The following is a 21,693-nucleotide window of genomic DNA, read 5'->3' as shown; positions in this document are numbered from 1 at the left end:
TGTCAATACACTTTTGCTATGGTATACTTAGATGTGCGGCGTGCACGTCAGCTGATTTCGTATATGCATAAGTGTTTGTGTTTGCATTAAATATTACAATTCTTTCACTTATACAAACTGTTGTTAATTTATTTCATAGTGCCTGTTATTTAATATATAACCGTGTCCTCTCGTTGCTATACTTAAAATACTTAATATATATACAAAGGATTTGTTTACGTTTATTAACTTGTGAATGATTTTATACGAATGAAGATAACTCATGTTTTAAGTACATATTTATTAAAACTATCGCAGGTATTGATTTAATTGAGTATAAACATTATAAATGATATTTATTTTAACAAGGATATTTCATAGTTTAGGAGATATTTTCTTCTTTCGATCAGGTTATACAGTTTTTATTCATTAGGTTACCCAACATATTATACAGTTTTTATTCTCACGCCCCGTCACCTTTTTATATTTACTATGGATGTAATAAAAGTTATGGCATCGCTAACGCAAAGGCCGCACAACTTTATTTCTCTTATTTGTATTTATGTATCACAATTATTTAAACTTTATATTTTTTAAAAGTAAAAGTCTTTTTTGTGTCTTGGATTTATTATATGCAAGATATTGTGTTATTAAAAATTGACAATGTTGATATTGTTAAATAAGTTGATGTTAAAGGTTAAACAAACTTATTTAATCTCTGTACTAAAACTTATTAAATTTCAATTTCACTTCGGTTGAATAAAATTAAAAATGTTATTACATGCTTTGATATAATAGTGTAAAATAAACGATGCCATTAAAGTATGTCTTTGTCTATAGTAATATTATTGCAGATTTGATCATCTTTAACCCTTTCATGAAAAATTTAAACATAGCACGTATTCGCTTGGTCTTTGTATGCGGTCATAGCACTTGCTAGATAGCTACTATCACCATATTTATTATCCAGCTCACAGACTAATGTTATATATATTCCTTCGTCTATTTGTCTAAAAGTTATTTTTATCTTTCCGTAGTCTGTCCGATCTCCTTTAATAAATATCATATTTAATTAGGCTTATACACTGCTGCAGCATTTTGAAATCACTCATACATACGTAACATAATATGTACCTAACTGCGTTTTGTGTTTATAGAAAATTTAGTTGTTATAAATAGTAATTCAGTCACGTTTAATGTATTTTAAAATATATAATTTTGGTACATACGTGAAATGGTGCTATTCAATTTAGTTGCATTATATTCTATCATTTATTTATTTAGTTCTCATTATATATCATCTTAAAAATGAAATGTAGAATTTTAATACCGTTCTAATAAATGTGAAATTTCAATTCAAATGTTTATTTTCTTATAAACAATGTAACACAAAGCATATCATTGAGCAAAAGTTACTCAGTTTCAGCGAAACAAAGAACCTCGTCGGTTTTATATAAATCTGTGTATTATTTAGCGGAGAGCTCGGGAAGGAATTAGGTGGCCGTAACTGCTGTTCTTTGTTTGCTACGTCGAGTATACGTATTCGTAGCACCATCTACGATTCGTAGCATCATCTACATTTAGCCTTGGCGTTGAGAAAAGCATTCTTTTATTTATATTTCTTTACTATTTTTGGAATAAATATACCTTAGATTATTTGCTTTAAATAATTGTCGCATATTCTAATCAGTTCCACCACTGTTTAGTACAGTACAGTTACTTTAGGCTCACGTTATGTTAAGCGAAGTAATGGAAATGATTTACTTTTGCTAATATATGTATATAAAAAAGGAAAAGAGTAAAATTGGCATTTATCACATATCACATAATAGTTTACATTAAACATAATAATTATATTAAAAATCAATGACATTAGTAAAAAGTACTTCTTTTTACATACATATTATTATTGATAATAATGTGAAACACTTATTACACCAGTATATTTTAATATTAAATATTAGTCAAATAATATCTGAACTTGTAGTTTTCGAAGTGTGAAGTGTTGTTTAATAAGATCGCTTTGATAGGCTTTATTGAAAAGAAATATTTTTGCATTCGTTGATTGAATGCCATTACTCTTTATACTGCCATGTAAAATGGATTAAGTTTAGTGGTAAGAGGTCCTATATAATGTTGAGTTGAATAGAAAGACGGAGGTGTTTTTGTCTCTCCGTCACCTGCCGCGTTCCCAGGGATATCAATTTGCGCCATTTTAATCGTTTTCGATCAGCAACGAACCATTTTAAAGCGTATCAAGCATTTAAATTGTTAATTTGGATTCTATATTTAAGTGGAATTGCGTCCATTATAAATTAACAATTAAAATAGAGCATAATACATTGATAAAAATATTTTTTTAATAGCTTGAAAATAAAAAAAATCGAATGATATCTATATTTTTGAGCATAATTTTGCCAATTTATAAGTATACAGAAGTCTATACAATATTTGTTTGCAAAAGGTAAAATACTTTCAAACGTGCGATGTTATCATGTGAAAAGGTATTTTCCTCTTAAAATAATCTTTGGCTACAGTTGAACGACCCTAAAGAAAAATCCTTTTATATATTAAATTGCCGGAGTGACCCAACGACTCTTCTTTTGATGATTCTTTGTATTTCATAACATATTCTAAGACGCGAAACTGATCGAGGAGCGTTACAATGCATTTTTATAGCTCTTCTATCTACAGTTAGAATAAATATATTTTTGAGTCTGACTTCTTGAGTTTGGGCTGACTTTAAACCTTATCTTAGAAAAACCTCAACAATGTCGATCAATTTGTTTACATTATTCATAAAATACAATAGGTAATGTTATTTTAAAATATATATCCAATTAGTTTATTTTCAAAATAGTTGTCTAGGTAACTTTTATGAAATAGACGATCAAGTCGTGTATTGGTCTGAGAAAGTCTAAATCCTTTTTAGCCTCATCACTATGTTAGAAGAAGTATGGCGGGTTTGTTCACCCCTTCTTCGGGAGATGTCGGAGGGGGTCGGACCGGATCGGGAGGCTGCGTCGCAGAGCGCGCGCGCGTACCCGGCCGCTTCGTCATTGCGACGGAGGCTGTCGTGTGTCGGCGCTGGCCCGTGCGAGCGCTAGTCCGCACCGCACCGCACCGCGAGACTGTGCGATTCCTGACCCGCGAACCGCCGCGTACACGCCCTCGGAGCCCGGGAGAAAAGTGACCCGAGTCCTTTGAATATTGTCGTTGATTCCAAGACGTAACTGATAACGCGCGCAGTGTATGTGCTCGTTGTCCACGACTTAGTGAAACCGATACCGGGACCGGCGATTGTGGCGCGATGTAAAGAAGCCGCGACCGTGAATCTATGTGTAAGTTGGTGCGTTGCATGTGTCAGTTTATCCGCATGGGAATAGTTGTACACCGGCAACGATTTTCAGCAATTAAACAGCGCTTTCCATGGCGTAGACATCAAAATGAATGGCTGACGAATATGGTGACAGTTCTAGCCTTAATAATAGACGTTGTATTTTAACCTCTACTCGGAGGGGATACAGGCGCGCACGTGCGCTGTTGTTCTTTGATAAAAATTAATACGATCACTGATTTTCTCGCTATCTTTATTTGTCTTTCTAGAAAATTTTGTAGATTACAACTTATATATAATATTTATTTCAAATTAATGGTAGGTCCGTAATTCCTAAAAAAATACGTTATTGAAAATCAATAAAATACAAAATGTTTAAAGATGCCACAAATTATAATGACAAAAACAATATGGCAATAACAATTATAAGGCACAGCGAAAATTAAGTAGTATAATTTTATTATCAAACGCATAATAGTTTATGCGTAAAATATCTTTGGGTATTCTTTTGATACTGGCGTTTTTTAATAGTGATTATAGGTTCTGGAATTATCTGAACTATTTAATACGAGCAATACAATATGTTGCACATATATTTTTGTATCATTTATTATATTTTGTTACTTGCTTTTTACTGCTAGTTGATTATTTAAATAATTATAAGATAATTTATTATGCTATTAATGATTGTCCTTTGTTGAATTGGTTTTGGGCTAAAGATTTTGAAAGAGAAATCATTTTGTTAGTTTGTGTGTCAATTTTAATATGAATCTCATTTAGTTTCAACCTTAATATATATGAAAATGTTATCAGATAAAAAATATTTTTAAATTAAGAAAATAATTACTTACTAATAAATATTAATTATTTTGCTGTATTATGTTCTGATATCTGCAAATAAAAAGCTAGGCAGTAAAATTTATATTAGTATCTAAAATTAGCTTTAAACAAAATAGAAGAAATATAATGAAAATTTAAATAAAAATGTGTCTATATAGAATATTCTATTGTGTCTATAATTTATCTCATGCATTGGCGGCGAAGGAGTGCATCGTTAGGAAACCTGCATGTGTCGGAAGAATTGCGACATTTGTATTTAGCAACCCGTTTTTTTTTGCAGTAAGCTCCAAACGTTCTCCTCAAAAGCAGAAGAGACCTTAGCCCAGCAGTGGGACATTACAGGCTGTTGCTTTACTATAGAGAAGGATTAACGACAGTAAAAAACCTACAAGAGTAGTTAATTTAAATCCTTCAAACCCCTTTAGAGTTACAGTAATCTCTCTCATTAGTTGAAACGGATTTTCTCTATAGCGAAATATTAATTTATTTTGACACGACGATGTTATTAAACTAAGTAATTTAGGTTAATGTGTTTTTATATTATCCTTAATGTAGGCAATTTATAATTTCATTCTTTTCACACTGAGAAGAGATCGTAAATAATAACAGATCTCTTCGTGAAAAATAGCTTTAAGTTAATTGTTAGGAGTCTGGCCAAATTTTTGGGTATTTGTTTGCTTGTAAGCTGTTTTAATAATGACTGTTACAAAGTAAAACATAATAGAATCTTTGAAGCACAAAATAATGATTATGACTACGAGAACGTTCATTTTTTGCACTTTTATATCGCTTTTATATCTTTAATGATTTATAACAAATATTTATACAATATTTTCGTTTTAAATATTTTTATTAAGGGAATTAAAATTGAACAAACCAGAACTCGGCAGTATGCATGTTACGAAATGTCTTCTTATTAAGAGTCCTTATGAACTAAGCTTGTATACTTCCTACGACTCTTCACTGTACGTTATAAGACCGTCGCTTTTTTGCATTCAGATTTTTTCAACATCAGTTAATGTTTCGCAAAGTAAAGTTCCTTGTTTAGTTTGTTGAAACTAACAGGAATAGTTTTTATAAACGCTTGGCACGTTTACCATTCTAATAACCACGACAAGACATAAAACTTAAAAGGTTAATTCCCTAAAATTTTATGTGTAATCAACGATTTATAAAAATTAAAGCTACTTTAGAGTTTTTGTTTGATAAAATTACCGGAATAGATTATTGTATAGGCTTATCGCAATAACCACAATAATAACAGCGTAAAGATAAAAAAAGAAAAATTACATTTATTTTAGTCTTACATCAATTTATGTAAATAACAAACTAACAGGCATAGGTTTGTTTAGGTTTTTCGCGTCAAGATATAATAAATTAAGCAAAGCAATATCATCATGTCACTAATATTATATATTTTACAGATATTCACCGTTATTTGCAAATTAAGGCTATTTAGTTATTTTATTGCATACTAGCGCACCGCCGGTAGCTTCACCCGCGTCATAAAAAAAATCCAATTAAACGGGAGAACAAGGACAAAATATGTTAATTATGACATATCGCTGTGATAAGGCGTGAAGAAGTAACAAATATTCATAAACCATACAACCTTTCGTATTTATAATGTTGGTACGCTTTTTATTATTCTAGTAATTAAGGAATAATGGTTATACTGAATTATTGTAATGCCTCCTTATATACTTTATTAGAAGAAGTATTGCCATGTGCTAGGAAAACAATATACTTGGCATGACTTACACGTGAACATGCTACATATGGGTAAATATGCAGTAAGTAATAGAAACAAATTATAAACCTTCTTATCTAATTAAACTATAAATAAAGTTGTAATTGCATGTAATGTAATGAGCAATTTAATGCAAAATTTAATAAAATCTTTAATTTATGCAAGTTAACTATTAATGAAAACCCAAAACTAAAAGATAACCGTATAATTAATTAAAAAACAATTGTACTTAAAAGTTATAGAAAAAAAAATTCAACTTCTAATTTAATAAAACTATAAATAAGAATAAAACTAAACAATTTAATTCAAACTTTATTAAACCCTACAACTAAGAGCCTTAACAGTAAAAAGAAATGATCTTAAAAGTTAAAAGGAATAAAATTAAAAAATATATATTATCTTAAGACTAATAAAACAAAATTACAACCGAGTTAATAATTGCAACCTAAAGCCACAAAGTATTTAATATTATTAAAGGAATTAATATAAAAACCTAAATCAATCAAACAAAAGAACGACAACTCAAATTTGAACAAAAGCGAATATGTATTATACAGGTCACTCGAAAACAGAAAATCTGGATACGTCGATTCAGAAAATGACGTATTAACACCCCATTACACCACGAACTGTGAGCCGCATCATATATTATAATAACAAAAATATGTACGTGAATTTTAACTTTGATAGACTCAACCGATTTTGATGAAACAAAGACTAAACGGTACCTTGATATATTTTTTTAATAACCCAGTTATTTCAATTTGTAATTTTTTTTTAAAGATTAGCCCGAACACACAGACAGACAAAAATTTAAAAAAATGATTGTTTTAACTCGCAAATAGCCATATTGACTTTAAAAGAGGTAGTTATTTTGAAATTACAGACAGATACTTCAATTTCTGTATTTGTATAGTAAACTAATAGAAAGGTTTAATTTAGGGTTTCCAAGTTTACGATTCTAATAATATAAAGAAAAAATTTAAAAATAAGAATTAATACTTTACAAATTTTGTATGATAAAACTATCAGTAGGTTTTGTGCGTAGGCTTTGCACCTTTATCGTTATAAAAACTATGTCAATATAAAGAACCAAAAAATTAAACAAATGTCATTATTTCGCTATAATATATCGTTTTACAAAATACGCTGTTTTATAACAGAATAAAGAATACGCAAACCCAGCAGTCAGTGGCTTATGTTCAACGGAATGATTATAAGAATGAATATAATCAAACGACCTTATAACCGGTCACTCGCAAATATAACCTTTTTAGGTAGTCCGTAAAAACGGTTTATGGGTAGTATTAAATACAATGAACGCCATTTGCCGATTTCGCTACAGTGAGCTTGTTTACTATAGAGTGAAAAAGTTGAAGGATGATAAAAAATCGAGCAAAGGAAAGGCCGATATTTAATAAAAAAAACTGTTCAGTCAAGTCAATATAATATATATATTTAAAAATTGGTGTTCCATTTAAGGATGTATATGAGATGCTTTGTTTGTATAGCCATTATTATAATAAAATTGATTTGTATAACAATTGTTGCCGCAGTAGATAGTTTTTGATAGTGTTCGTAGATTGTCTTATAGCTAATTATAAAAATATGTTATAATTATACCATATTTTCTATATTTACGCTTCACCGTTTGCTAGCCTAGTTATGCATTAGCGTTCTACCTTGTGCTTCATCCCTATACCGTATTTAATTGCTTAGCCTCGCTTAGCTTGGTCTCCAACACGTGAAGGGCGCTACGCAACGATGTGAAAACACTGATTGCTTATTCGTTGTACGTCATTTGACTAAACTGTGTTTTTTTTTTGTATTTAGTAATCGAAATATGCCAAACGATTCCGTATTGGTTAGGAGTTTATACTTTATTTAATTATTATGATAAAATATAAAATTAATAAATGGCCTTGTAGGTTTACATAAATTAACTTGAAAAACTAGATGTCTGTATTATTCTTAATTCCTATAACCAACGAACATTTATTCAATAATTTATTAAGCAATATGAATTGTATTAAGAATATATTTTAGTTCAGTTTTAAGATCTAGTGGTCTGATACGGCTGTAGCGTTTATGCTAATACTGTTAGTTTATTTAACGAAATACATTTATTTAATCTTAATGTGTGTATCTTAATGAAAACAGTATCGCAGTGACTAAGTGTTATTCAAATTGAGTTAAGTCTAGTGACGGTGAGTTACATTCCTCTGTGCTCTGTGTGCGCTTTAATTAACCTGGAGCAAAGTAAATTGCTCTAAAGATAATATTTGGGAAGATAATTCAAACCAAGAACTGAAAGCAACAAGAGTATTTTTAATCCTTTAAAATGAACGGACAAACGATACTTTGTTTGAGTGCTCTTTGTGAAGAAATAGCTTTATTATATTTAGTTATTTTTTATATTTTAAATGTAATGAAGCCGAGATGGCTCAGCGGTAAGAACGCGTGAAACTTAACCGATCGTGGGTTCAAACCCGGGCTAGCTGAACCACCACCACTGAATTTTCATGTGCTTAATTTGTGATTATAATTCATCTCGTGTTGGAATAAGCTCCAAACCTTCTCCTCGACAGACACAGGCTGTTACTAAATGTAATTAATTCATTCTTTTTCTTTAGATTTATTTTAATGGGAAAATGTGCAATGGTCTAGTACTTGAAGGCATCAAAAAGCCTTTGTTTAAACCGCCTGACCTCTTTTAAGAGTTAACAAGGTGCATAAGAATATAATTCTCCCGTTCCGTTACATCTTTTTCTTTTTGTCGCTTGGAGCAAAATTTATTTTCATATTATTTCTTATTTATAACTAATTATATATTCTAATTCTTTATATTTTTTTGTCTCTTTGTTCGCGGTAGTCTCCAAACACGCAAAAATTACAAATGTAATATTATTTTTTAGGGATTATTCCAAAAATCTTTATTTCAACAGAATCTTTTTAGTCCATTGAAAGTTAAAACAACTTAGAAAGGTATAACTTCATTATTAGAAGTAAATAATTATTATCATCAAAAAATATTGTCCGGATTTTTAGAAGTTCGGGTCGTTGTTTAGCTTCAGTTAATTACAAACATTAAATACAGAAAATGTTCAGGACTAAACAAATTTTTATTCCATATATAATAAATAACAATTGAACACGGGTGAAACTGCGGGGTACGGTTTGTTTTAAATATGCGAAATAAATGTGTTTCGAAATAATTATTATTGCTTACGGTTTTAATAGGAAATAGCATACCATATCAAATAATAAAATAAATACATACCAAAATAAATGTTAGCGTATTCGTAGAGCTTAACTATAGCTAGTTTAGGCGATGTAGGAAAGCTTTTAGCAACAGTGAGTGGGCTCACCGGTCTGCCATAAGCTAGTTATATAAATGGAATATCAGTATGAGTATAGACTAAGGAACGGTTTAAACACCTTTCAACGTTTTATGATTTATTTCAGAGCTTTTGATTTGTGTGAGCGTACAAAGCGCTTCGTTGGAATATAAATGTATAATTAATTCTTATAAATATCTACTTATACAGACTCTATATAAAATGACCATTAATTGCCAAGTTAACTACCGCCAAGATACATATAAGTTTATATGGGCAAGTCTGCGTACCGTCCACGTACGTATATATTTGTTCTGGTTCATATGTATTTTTAGTTGAATGTGCCGGTTTAATTATAGACATAACGTCTTAATTCTCAAGGTTGGTGGCGCATTGAGCATAGAAGTGATGGTTCATATCTCTTGCTTTCTATGGCCGGTGGTGACCAGTAATCATCAGGTCCAACTAGATAGTTGTATTTAACTTTTTGTATTTTTAATATATATTAATATCAATATATGTGAATAATTACCATTGATTATGTGCCTTGTGCGTGTTTACGTACTATTATATATATATAAACTGTTTTTTATTAAAAAGCTTGATTAGGATAATTAAACATGTTTTTGGGACTACATATATTTTCATTCATAATGTAATGCCAGTTTTACTATAAAAAATGCTGTTCAAGATTATTATATACATATAGTATTGTTACACTAGTGGTTAGAAAGTGTGAAACTTAACCAATGATTGCGGATTCAAACCTAGGCAAGCACCACTGAATTTTTTTGCTTAATTTTGTGCTTAAGAGCATGTGCTCGAGCTTAAGTCATGTCGTCCTCGGCGGTGAAAGAAAACATCGTGAAGATACCTACATGTGTCTATATTCACTGAATTCAGCAGTGAGACATTTACAAGCAGGATGTTTACTTGCTTTACAGTGTAGGTGAGTGACTTAAAAACATAACATGTTTTAAGTTATTGAAACAAATATATTTTACATACATACTTTCTTAGAAATGATCAATATTTTCTCTTCACTTAAAATTTAAGCCCTACTACGAACGTAAAAAGAAATAACTTTAATTTAAATATCGAATTTAAATGGCATTTATTAATTGCAACTATCACATATAACTTGAGAAGCTTGTGTGTTTTAAGTACTTTGGATTTACAACACTTATCAGATGGTAGATGAGAATAAAAGTTGACAGAATAAACAAGAACGCTCGTACAACACGGCGACGTAACACAAAAATACGATAAACTTTTCTGTATTGCGATTTGTGAGTTGTGCTAGAACATTTGTCGTTACGTTTTCGAAAGCCAGAACAACGAAAACATTTCAGGAATGAGTGGTTGTCACAAGCAGGTACAAATAAATGGCGAGTGTTGCCGTGACGCTGCAGACGACGGGTTGGGAATTTCAAACGTTAGTGAGGTATCTGCCGCTTACGTTATTCTGTCGTGTATGCTCACGTGATGCCCCGTTTAACTTGTGGATTGACATTTCAATTGCGACCGCTCGATTTATTATCTTTCAATCAACTTTGGCAAATTTTAGATATCTCAAAATATGATCACAATAAGCACGTTAATGTTAAAGAATGTTTTTGGTGTGATATCATTTACAAATGAACTGAAAAGGTATTTAATTGTAACAAATTATTTTGTTATATTTTTTAATTACCGTTTTGTAAAATTTAAAGAATAATTTATATGTTAACAATATTATATTGATCGTACCTCCAAATGATTCATAAAAAATATCTCTAGTCTCGTTTATAAATGCTACGGCGTTAGAAAGATGTCATAAAATTTGGGAAAGAATTTGAGTCCAGCGTTACCAAGTTCATTTTTAAGATCGATTATGAGATATTTTTTAATTTTATAATATTCCGAACAATAAGACTTGTCGGTGATGTACAACTTTATTACAAAATAAAATATCTGTTTTTTAAGCAATAACAATAAATATATTATTGCTAATGATCAGATTATTTATTATTACGTGTCAATACTGATATATCATTAGACGAATAATTTATTTATTTTAATACTGATATTGTAATTCAATTTGACACTATTCAAATATCCTATATTTATCAGAACTTTGGTCTATAGAGCACTTATTAACTGTAAAATTACAGTTTATTTAAAAAAAAAAGATACAAAAGAGCCACTATACACTTATCAAAATAACGTCAACGAAGTTTTTCATGCGGGTCGAACGTGTAACCTCTTTTTGGCCGCCAGTTTCGCCTCCGTCCGTGAAGCGGAATTGCTAAAATATTTTTAATGTACATGCCTCTGTTGTGACAAAATATTTACCTTGTTAACATTTTATCTTATGATGAAAACTCATACAGCATACCGCAGGATTATTGAATTTTTGTTTCCGTAATTTATTATTTCAAGAGACATATTAATTTTTAATAATCTATACAAATAAATAAAATTGTCCGTCTGTAAATTCAAAATAACCGCCTCTTTTAAAATTAATATTGCTATATGCGAGATACCAAAATCAAAACAATCACTTTTTAATTTTTTGTCTGTTTGTCTGGGCTAATCTTGGAAACGGCTAAAAATTACAAATTGAAATAACTAAACTATTATAAGAAGTATTTTAAGGTTCCGTTTAGTTTTTGTTTCATCAAAATCAGTTGAATCTATCAAAAGTTAAAGTTTGATTTATTTTTGTTGTTATAATATATGATAAGGCCATTAGATGTGCTGAACACGTAAATTTCTGAATCGCGGTTTCTAGATTTTTCAGAGAAGTGACCTTTCAAAATTTGTGTTGTCGTTGTTTCATTTAAAAAAAACCTAAAATATAGGTTTTTTTCAATGATTTCATGATTACATTGATAATAAATTAAATACTTCGTGGGTTTAGGTTGCGATTATTAACTCGGTTGTGATTTTGTTCTATTTTTTATTATTATATATATTAATTTTCAATTTTATTGATTATTACTTTTTAGTTTTTCCATTTAAGTTTTCCTATTCCTTAGTTGTAGGGTTTAATAAAGTTTGCATTAGATTGTTTAGTTTTAACTTTTTAATTTAAAGTTTAATTAGATAAGAAGGTTTGTATTTTTTTTCTATTACTTGTTGCTGCTATATCCATGGGCAACTATGTGTAACATGTTCACGTGTAAATCCTGCCAAGGATATTGTTGTCCTTGCAAATGGAAATACTACATGCCCTAATAACCATAACCTAATATTGAATATAAGGAAATACTACAATTATTTAGTCTATCCATTTATCTTTAATGACTAGAATAATAATCGCACAAATATCATATATACGAAAGGTTGTGTGTAATGAATATTTGTCACTTCTTCAAGTTTTATCACAGCTAAATTATGACATAATTAATATATTTTGGCCTTTTTATCTCGTTTAACTGGATTTTTGCTTATGAAGCTGACGAAGCCGCATGAGATGCGCTAGTTAAAAAGCTAAAAACTAAATTCCATAGTATAAGTGAGTATTTCAAATGTTCTGATAAAAGAAACTTGAAGAGCCCTCTAGTGTGCAACAGATCTAAATTCGTTGCAAACTCTATATTTGTATAAATTATAAAGAGTACCATATATTGTGGATAGACATCCTAATAATAAATAAGTATCGATCGGGTTACGCCTTGCTACTCTTGTCTGAGAGCGTGGATTTATATGGCTGAGAAGGCACTCCTATTCTTGACCGACTAAAGATGTATACCTATATAGAGATGTTTAAGTATTTTCTTTGTTTATTTGTATGAAACTCTGCAATTGAATTTTTATTTTTTGGTGAACATTATACATAATTTGAAAGGACCGTCCGTGGATACGAAAAATAATACGCTATTACAATAAAATATTAATCATTTTCAGAGTACCGACACACAAAAGCTCACGTATTTGTATAAGACAGACTTCTGTATATTCAAGATTTAATTACTTATTAATCGAAAGGATTCCAGGATCGTCTCCAAAAAATCACGTAACCACACTTGTGGAGACTGGTGAAAACTATTAAAAACAACAGAAGTAAATTTTGCAATATCGTAGTTACTTTTTACAAGTATTAGATTTAATAATTCATATAAATTAATTATTAAATAATGATTAGTTATATGAAAGGAAATTATTATTTGTTTTGATTTATACTTAATATATTATATTTTTGATTATACTATTAATTATTTTTACGTAGTTCAGCCAAAAAGACTACAGGATATTTTACGTACATACACAAATTATTATTCCTACATATTTATTGAATGCCTGAACGCAATTATTCGTCAACTAATTTTAACAAATAATTAATTATTAGATTTTAGAAAGTGTCAACGGCTAGTTACGTCACAAGAAATCTAATTCAGGGCTTTTGAGTTGAGTTTTGTAGTAACTTTTTAAAACATTACGAAATTTATTATATCAGAGTCGGTTTTTTTTACTTCTCAATGATCCGTTTGGAATATAATGTAAATTCGAATGTTTTTTTTTAAATTTTGTAACGATTTATTTCGTGATTTTGCATACGCTAGATATTGAATAATAAAGCGGTATTGTTGCGCAGGCGCAGGGCGGTGAGAGGAGGCGCGCGAGGGCAAGATGGCCGCGCCGGCCAGCTGATAGCATGCGGGCGGCGGCGCGCCGGCCCGCCCCGACCTAGCCGATCGCACCACGAGCGCCACATTCACGGGTATGTTTATGTACTAATTAAAAACGTACAACATCATAATAAAAATATAGTACAAGTTGAAGTATAGATAATGAAAATGCATTCAATTTTCTTTTATATACACTAAGCATTAATCTTAGATTAATTCTTGCCGGAATTCAAATGTTTTTGGTTTATTTGTACTAGCGTAATAAATCAATGTTTTGAAAATCTTACAATTTCATAAAATAAACCTCTTTTTATAAATTGTACCTTCAAAACGGAAGAGTCGTGATGAAAGTTGATAAAACTTATACTGAATACAGAAAACTTAGACCTCTATCATCAACACACAGTTTATCAACTTCTAATACTTCTGAAGTCCGATTAGATATCTTGTGCCGTTTCTGTTCTTTTGTAATTCGTATTTTTAACAATAAGATCTTTCATTCTTGATAAATAAACTCCATTAACTTTTAACGTTCAGCTTAACTTTGAAAGTATAAATTAATCTTGATATTTATCTGTACAAGTTTTTGAGATTTGTCGTGGAAATTTAGGAACGGAGAGTAAATTCATTAAAATAACTTTTACATGAGATTTTTAAATAAACAAAAATTTAAAAACATTTTTCCAACTTCCTTTAGTTTTGGAGATTGCAAATTCGGCTTACCAAACTAAATTAAAGCTAGCTAAATTTGCAATGAGTGCAAGGACACTTTATTTAATTTTTTAACTAGCAATCAACTGTAAAAATAAATACTATGGAAATTTCGAGTATTTTCGAATTATCTAGCCGGTATTACTGGTACGATAATACGAAATACTGTTATTAGTCATGGTAAAATATTGAGGCCATAGTTTTGCATGATTTTTCTGCTTTGCATTTAATATACAAAAACCAATTTCTTTGTTACGCGAGTTACCATGTTCAGTGTTTTTTAAGCAATTCATAGTTAAAATGAGATAATATAGTACAATAACTGTCACTTATTAGTTTGTATCCAAAACTAAAATTGAAATGTTTTCATTGCTGTCGTATCCACTCGTAATTCTATTACTTAATTCAGCTTATTAAAATTATTGTACCGTTTTCATCATTTATGCATTGAGTTTCCTTCTAAGCCTTTTGGCACAGAGCTCGGTAGCTTATTACACCTTTAATGAAATGACCCTACCATCTAATTAGGTCTGGGCTTGACAGGCTAGCGAAATTGCCTCTCCTAAAAAGTTGAACCGTCCCACGTGTGTGCTGTGTGCACAACTTAAAACAGTGATATTATACAAAAAGTTATCCTCCTTTTGCTAGGGATCACATATCACATTCGATATAGAACTCGTTATCTTAGTGCGCTCTGAGCTCACTACTTCGCGTTGAATTTAGACATGGAGATATAATTCTATTTATCATCCCCTGAGAACCCTTTCTCCTAAATGGTAATTTTTTTTATATAAAATACCTAAAACTCCAGTTTTGTATTTGTGATTACGTTATTATATAATGCTTTATAAAATAATGATATTTAATAAATATATATATTTATTAAAAATAAAGATCAATTACACATTGATTTCAATAGATTTCAATTTAATTCTAAAGCTAAGATTAGCTTACATGATAAAATGACATTAAATTTACGTCAATGTTAAGAGTTGCTATTGTAATTATGGCGATTATTGTCAAAACGTACTATATAATATTAAAAAACTTTAATCGAATATTCTTAAATAAATATCCGTAAAACCACGTTAATCCATATAAATAGGCAGAAAGTCTGCATAGCAACCGACTGTGTAATCTCTACATGCATGAATAAATAAAGGCAGCGAGCAAGGCGTAAGAAAATGAGAGATTTTGCAGGTTATTTTGTTAAAAGGGCTACGCTGTGCACAACAGGACGTCCGTACCTATGTTTGTTGAGGACCGTGTGTGACCACTCGACAATACTTTCCCCTAATATAATGGTATTTATTTACAGTAGCACTCTGAGAGTAAATATAATTATCACATGAAACGTTAATTAAATTTTTACTCTTGCATATTATGTGATTTAAAATTTTATGATATGCGTAAGTAATAATTAGTAGTAACTACTAATTGAAACAATCAATTTTAAAATGAATAGTAGCTGTTTGATACTATACTATATACTTTAAAAAAACCCTATTGTATTTTTGTACATAAATTAATCGTTAGAGCTTTTTATACACCCTTGGCGACGTAGACGTTTTTTAAATTATTATATATTAGACATAAAGAGTCCATAAAGTTAAATATAAATAAATACTTCAAGACAGATACAAGAGTGAAAGAGAGAGAGAGAGAGAGACAGGAGATTAAAACAGAAAAAGGGAGAGAAAGAGAGTATAAAAGAAAATCATCATCATCATATACAGTCCACATTAATCCACTGCTGGACATAGACCTCCTCACAGGCGCGCCAATTCTTTCGGTCTTGTGCTAGTAGCATCCATTGAACACCCGCCATTTTTCTAAAATCGTCTGACCATCGGGCGAGTGATCTGGCCACTGGCCTTTTCGCTTCTCTAAAAGTAAATAAGGAAGATTATTTATTGATTGGTTTTAGATATTAGATTGAGTACAATACCCGTCTGGATCATATATCAGGTCAAAATATGAGTCATTAATTGACCTACGTTTAAATAAGAGTAATATTTCAGTTAGGCAACATCTTAGCAATATAAAGAATATCAAATAATGCTTGTTATATTGTAGTCCATCTGCTCGTCTGAGTTCCATGAAAAATCTAAGAAATATCATGTATTTATCCTATAAATATTTCCGTTATTATTATCTTTTAGAAATGTGCATAACGAACGAAATGTGCATGTTATCCGTGCAGTGACGGAGAAAGAATACATTTCACTGCCCCTCTCTTTCCCATGGGTGTCGTAAGAGGCGACTAAGGGATATCTGAGCGACCATCTGCTCATCTGGTGGTAGGATGCTAACATCCGCCTGGCTTGTTACCACCGTACGCATGGTGAAAAACTCGTGAAGTGGCTTGCAGCCGCGTTTCGAGGTCAGCCAGCGTACAGCCAGAGCCCGAGCGAGTATTGCCACGATGGGTGTTGGTCCGGTTGGAGACGGCTGTTGAACCAATGCCGGGGGAAACTGTATTGACCTGCCGGTCAGGGAGACCCGAAGAAACGGCTGTTCCGCTGGCCGCCCGTGGCATAGTACAGGGGCCCGAGCGTGCCTAACCAGCTCGTGAGGCTGCCCCACCAGGCCACGCATAATCTCGGGGTGGACCGTCGTGCCGGTTGGTGACCGGTAGGTGGGGTCCCGGCGGCCACTTCCGGGGGGGTTCGGGGTCCCTTCCGTCCGGCGGGTCAGTGTATTTTTCCTTTTGGCAACCACTTGGGGAAACACGCCTCCACACTTTGCCCATCCCTATCGTGGCAATACATCGCTCGCTTCACGTCTCTTTTCCATTTAATTTCTCCCAAATGGCGCAACAAAAAAGAAATAACGGTCGTACAGCGGTGCTCACCCCCACCATACCCTCGCTGTTTGAGGTCGAGTTCTCTAACATCCGAGGACTCCACACTAACCTCAACGCTGTCCACCACCATCTCGAGACAGCACGGCCAGCAATGTTGTTTCTCACGGAGACACAAATACTCCGTCCTGCCGATACCAGCTACCTTAATTATCCCGGCTACACGCTTGAAGAATCCTTCAAAGCGAAAGCCGGAGTATGCTTGTTCGTCAGGACGGATGTTTGCTGTCACCGACTGCGCTGCTTGGAGGACCCCTCCTTCTCCATGTTGGTGGTACGTGTGGACCTGGTTCGTCAGAGCCGAGTCTACGTGTGCCTCTACAGATCCCACAATGGTGACTTGGAGACAAGCCGATTATTTGACCATCTTAGTCGGGTGGCAGATGCTGCGCAAGAGCAATTTCCTAACGCGGAATTGGTGTTTTTGGGGGACTTTAATGCTCACCACGAATCCTGGTTGAAATCCCTCAAAACTGACCATGCTGGAAGGACTGCTCATGCTTTTGCTCTCACACATGACTTGACCCAACTGGTTGATCAGCCCACCAGGATCCCAGACATTGATGGGCAAGCACCTTCTCTACTGGACCTTCTGCTGACTTCTCACCCGGTGGAATATCAGGTTGTGGTTCAGGCTCCTCTTGGCTCTTCGGATCACAGCCTTATTTCTACCAGAGTGCCACAGGCCAAGCTGCCGCCACTAGCGGTATGCAAACGTCGCGTTTGGCACTATAAGTCGGCGGATTGGGACGGTATGCGCGATTACTATGCGTCGGTGCCTTGGAAGGAACGTTGTTTCAGTGGGAATGACCCGACAGCTAGTGCCGCTGCTGTTGCTGGCGAGATCATGCTGGGAATGGAATACTACATTCCTAGCTCAGGTCTCGTCAGTAGGAGTACGCGTAACCGTTGGTTCACTCGTGAATGTGCCGATGCTGTATCAGCTAAGCAGGCGGCATATCGCAAGTGGATCAACGGCTGCATTAGCGGGGCATCTAACATTGACTCACTGAAAGCAAACTATAATAAAAATTCCAAGTCCTGTAGAAAGGCATACACGAGAGCGGATGCACAGCGCATTGTACAGATTGGTCATGACCTTGTTTCGCATCCTAGGGGCTCCCGTAGCTTCTGGCGTCTGACCAAGTCTGTGCAAAACAATTTCTGCCAACCTTCGCTGCCACCGCTCAGAAATCCGGACGGATCGCTAGCTCACAGTCCGCAAGAGCAAGCTGATCTCCTGGCTAAACTCTTTGCCGACAATTCCGTCATCGATGATTGTAGTGCACTGCCACCTACAATACCTGCATGTGGCCATACGATGCCTGACATTAAAATCAGGCAACGTGATGTGCGTGCGGAGCTGCAATCACTTGATGTACGGAAAGCTAGCGGTCCCGATGGAATACCAGCCATAGTGCTGAAGAAGTGCGCAGCGGAGCTGTCTCCTGTGTTAACGCGCCTGTTCCAACTTTCTCTCTCTTCGGGAAGTGTGCCGGAGGCTTGGAGAAGAGCTAATGTGCAAGCGGTTCCCAAAAAAGGGGATCGGTCTGACCCGGCAAATTATCGGCCAATAGCTATCACCTCAGTACTTTGTAAGGTGATGGAACGGATTTTAAACAACCAACTGATCCATTACCTAGAAGATCACTGTCTAATTAATGATCGTCAGTACGGGTTTCGACCAAAACGGTCCACAGGTGATCTTCTAGCGTACGTAACACACCTCTGGGGTGAAGCTATCGACAAGCATGGAGAATCGTTGGCTGTCAGCCTCGATATCTCCAAGGCTTTCGACAGGGTCTGGCACAGAAGTCTTCTCTCCAAGCTACCGGCATATGGTCTGCCTGCTCAGCTATGCACCTGGATTGCCAGCTTCCTACACAAGCGTAGCCTTCGTGTTTTAGTAGATGGTTGCGCTTCACAATTCTATGTAGTGAATGCTGGGGTCCCCCAGGGATCTGTGCTATCTCCCACACTCTTTCTTTTGCGTATCAATGATATGCTCTCCCTTGGGAACATACATTGCTATGCAGATGATAGTACAGTGCATGGTGGATACCACGGACGCGCAGTGGCTGGGCGGGCGGAAACTGAGGAGAGGCGGGAGAATCTTGTCATTGAACTCGATAGGACGTTAGATCTCATCGCCAAATGGGGCTCTGATAATCTTGTTGAGTTTAATGCCAAGAAAACACAGGTATGCGCTCTCACGGCGAAAAAGTCAACATTTTCCCCTCTTCCCTCCCTCTGTGGTACTCCGCTGGTGATGCAAAGCAAAATCGCCATGCTGGGGATTGACGTTCGCTGCGACCTTAGTCCAAGGGATTACATCGAGGCTGTTATAAAAACAGCTTCACGGAAACTCGGAGTTCTGAACAAGGTGCGGCGCTTTTTCACGCCACAACAACTGTGCCTGCTGTACAAAACACAGGTACGGTCTTGCGTGGAATATTGCTCGCACCTTTGGGATGGCTCCGCTAAGTACCTACTTGAGGCCTTGGACCGGTTGCAGCGACGTGCCGTACGCATTATTGGCGACGTAAAGGTCACAAACACCCTTGAACCTTTACAATTGCGTCGTGAGATAGCAGCACTGAGCGCTTTCTATCGACTGTATCACGGCGAGTGCTCTGAGGAATTATTCTCTCTAATTCCTGCTTCCCCCTTCCTTCTTAAGTCCACGCGAGCTGGTTCTCGATGTCACCGCCTAACTGTAACATCAATTCCATCGCGAACAAAGAAATTTGGCAACTCCTTTCTTTGTCGCACTTCCAAAAAATGGAATTCCTTACCAGCTCACGTATTCCCCTCCTCTTACAACCCGGGTTCCTTCAAACGAGGCGTGAAGAGGCATCTTGCGGGCCGGCAAGGCGAAGGCGGCTAGTGCAGAACGTTTTTCCCGTCTGTACTGGCCGTCGTCGCGTTTGGACTCTACTACCACTTACCATCAGGTGGAGTAGAGTCATTTGCCCTCCCGGCGATATAAAAAAAAAAAAAAAGAAGGGATTGATATATCCTTCGTAGTGTGTAATCATATAGCATATTGCTTGAAATGTTCTTTGAAGTTAGATTATATCCGTCGTGATATTATCAATACAGAGGTAAAAATGCAAATATTATTTTTATGTCCGGCACTGCGGTATTGTCGATAGTAAAGTTATACGGAAGGAATAATTAAAAACTATATTCTCACTTTAATATAAACTAGTCGGCACAGCTGGTTGTAGTACATAAACAGTTGACATTAGATAAAAATTATGTTCTAATTGTACATTTTTAAAAGGTTTCGAAGAAGACAAAGTGTATTATTAAAAACTACAACATAAAATTAGGTCTTAGAGTTAGATGTGTGTTTACTTAATCATATTAGTTATCATACAAACAGGATAAGTCAAAAATGTTATACGTTTTCAAAATATATGTTATGTACTGACCATTGGTACAGGTAAGTAAAAAAAAAACAAAGCGTAATTAAATTACTCCTTTGTTCCGATGTTGTGTTGTGTTGTTTTAAAAATGTATATCCAATGCAGTAATTTCGCGGAGCACGAGTTCCTTCTGTTGATCCGCGGTCTAGTAGGATGTAATGAAAACTGTGTTTTTCATTTGTTTGTTCAGGATTAGAGGTGGCAATAATTTATTTAGGTTAGTTTCTTTTTATTCCTCACCGTCATTGTTTACTTTTAACACTGTTAGTGATATAAATGTATGTTGTTTTGAAAAACGTTTAGTTTTATTATATTTGTTTATATTTTCGTACCTACATTTTCTTAAAGAAATATGTCTAGTCAAAAAAATATGACCCTTGAATTCATTCTTCTAATACTAACACAAAGCATTCTCTCGTCTATTTTTGACATCATTATGCATTGTATGAAACACAATGCTTCGTTTCCATTCAACTTTGTAAAAAACACCTAGAAGGATTGCCACGACACCTACTATATATTGTTTATTTAAATTATAAAACAACTCTAAGGGGAATACCAATTTTTCGGATAAAAAGTTAAGTTACTAAATACAGGATTCTATTTTCAAATCGTAGCATGCAAAATTAAATAGAACCAATGAATTCATTTTTCAATTTCCTATCCACTCATGACATTCCAACAAATGTCAACAGAGTTCGTTTTATTTTCTTTTCGAATATGAACTTTATTCGATTCGTATTCCTAATGTAAATACACAACTTCCAATATGCGGCTGCTGTAACGTGGAAATGTACATATGTGACAGATACCGGTTAAATTGTTATTTAC

General features: G+C 33.9%; 1 protein-coding gene across 1 annotated transcript in view; it reads left to right on the top strand.

Annotated features, from left to right (window-relative positions):
• The first annotated feature begins 3,094 nt into the window (after nt 1-3,094).
• Nucleotides 3,095-21,693, top strand: part of LOC126778556 (cyclic nucleotide-gated cation channel alpha-3) — a 103,891-nt gene continuing 85,292 nt past the window's right edge. Inside the window, exons 1-2 of the mRNA XM_050502227.1 lie at nt 3,095-3,328; nt 13,824-13,949. The gene's annotated coding sequence lies outside the window, so the exon portion shown is untranslated. The remainder of the gene's footprint in view (nt 3,329-13,823; nt 13,950-21,693) is intronic.

The sequence above is a fragment of the Nymphalis io genome, chromosome 2 (assembly GCF_905147045.1).
Source record: "Nymphalis io chromosome 2, ilAglIoxx1.1, whole genome shotgun sequence".
In the NCBI taxonomy this organism is placed as follows: domain Eukaryota; kingdom Metazoa; phylum Arthropoda; class Insecta; order Lepidoptera; family Nymphalidae; genus Nymphalis; species Nymphalis io.
The sequence above is the reverse complement of the archived record's forward strand: the minus strand, read 5'-3'. Positions and strand labels throughout refer to the sequence as shown.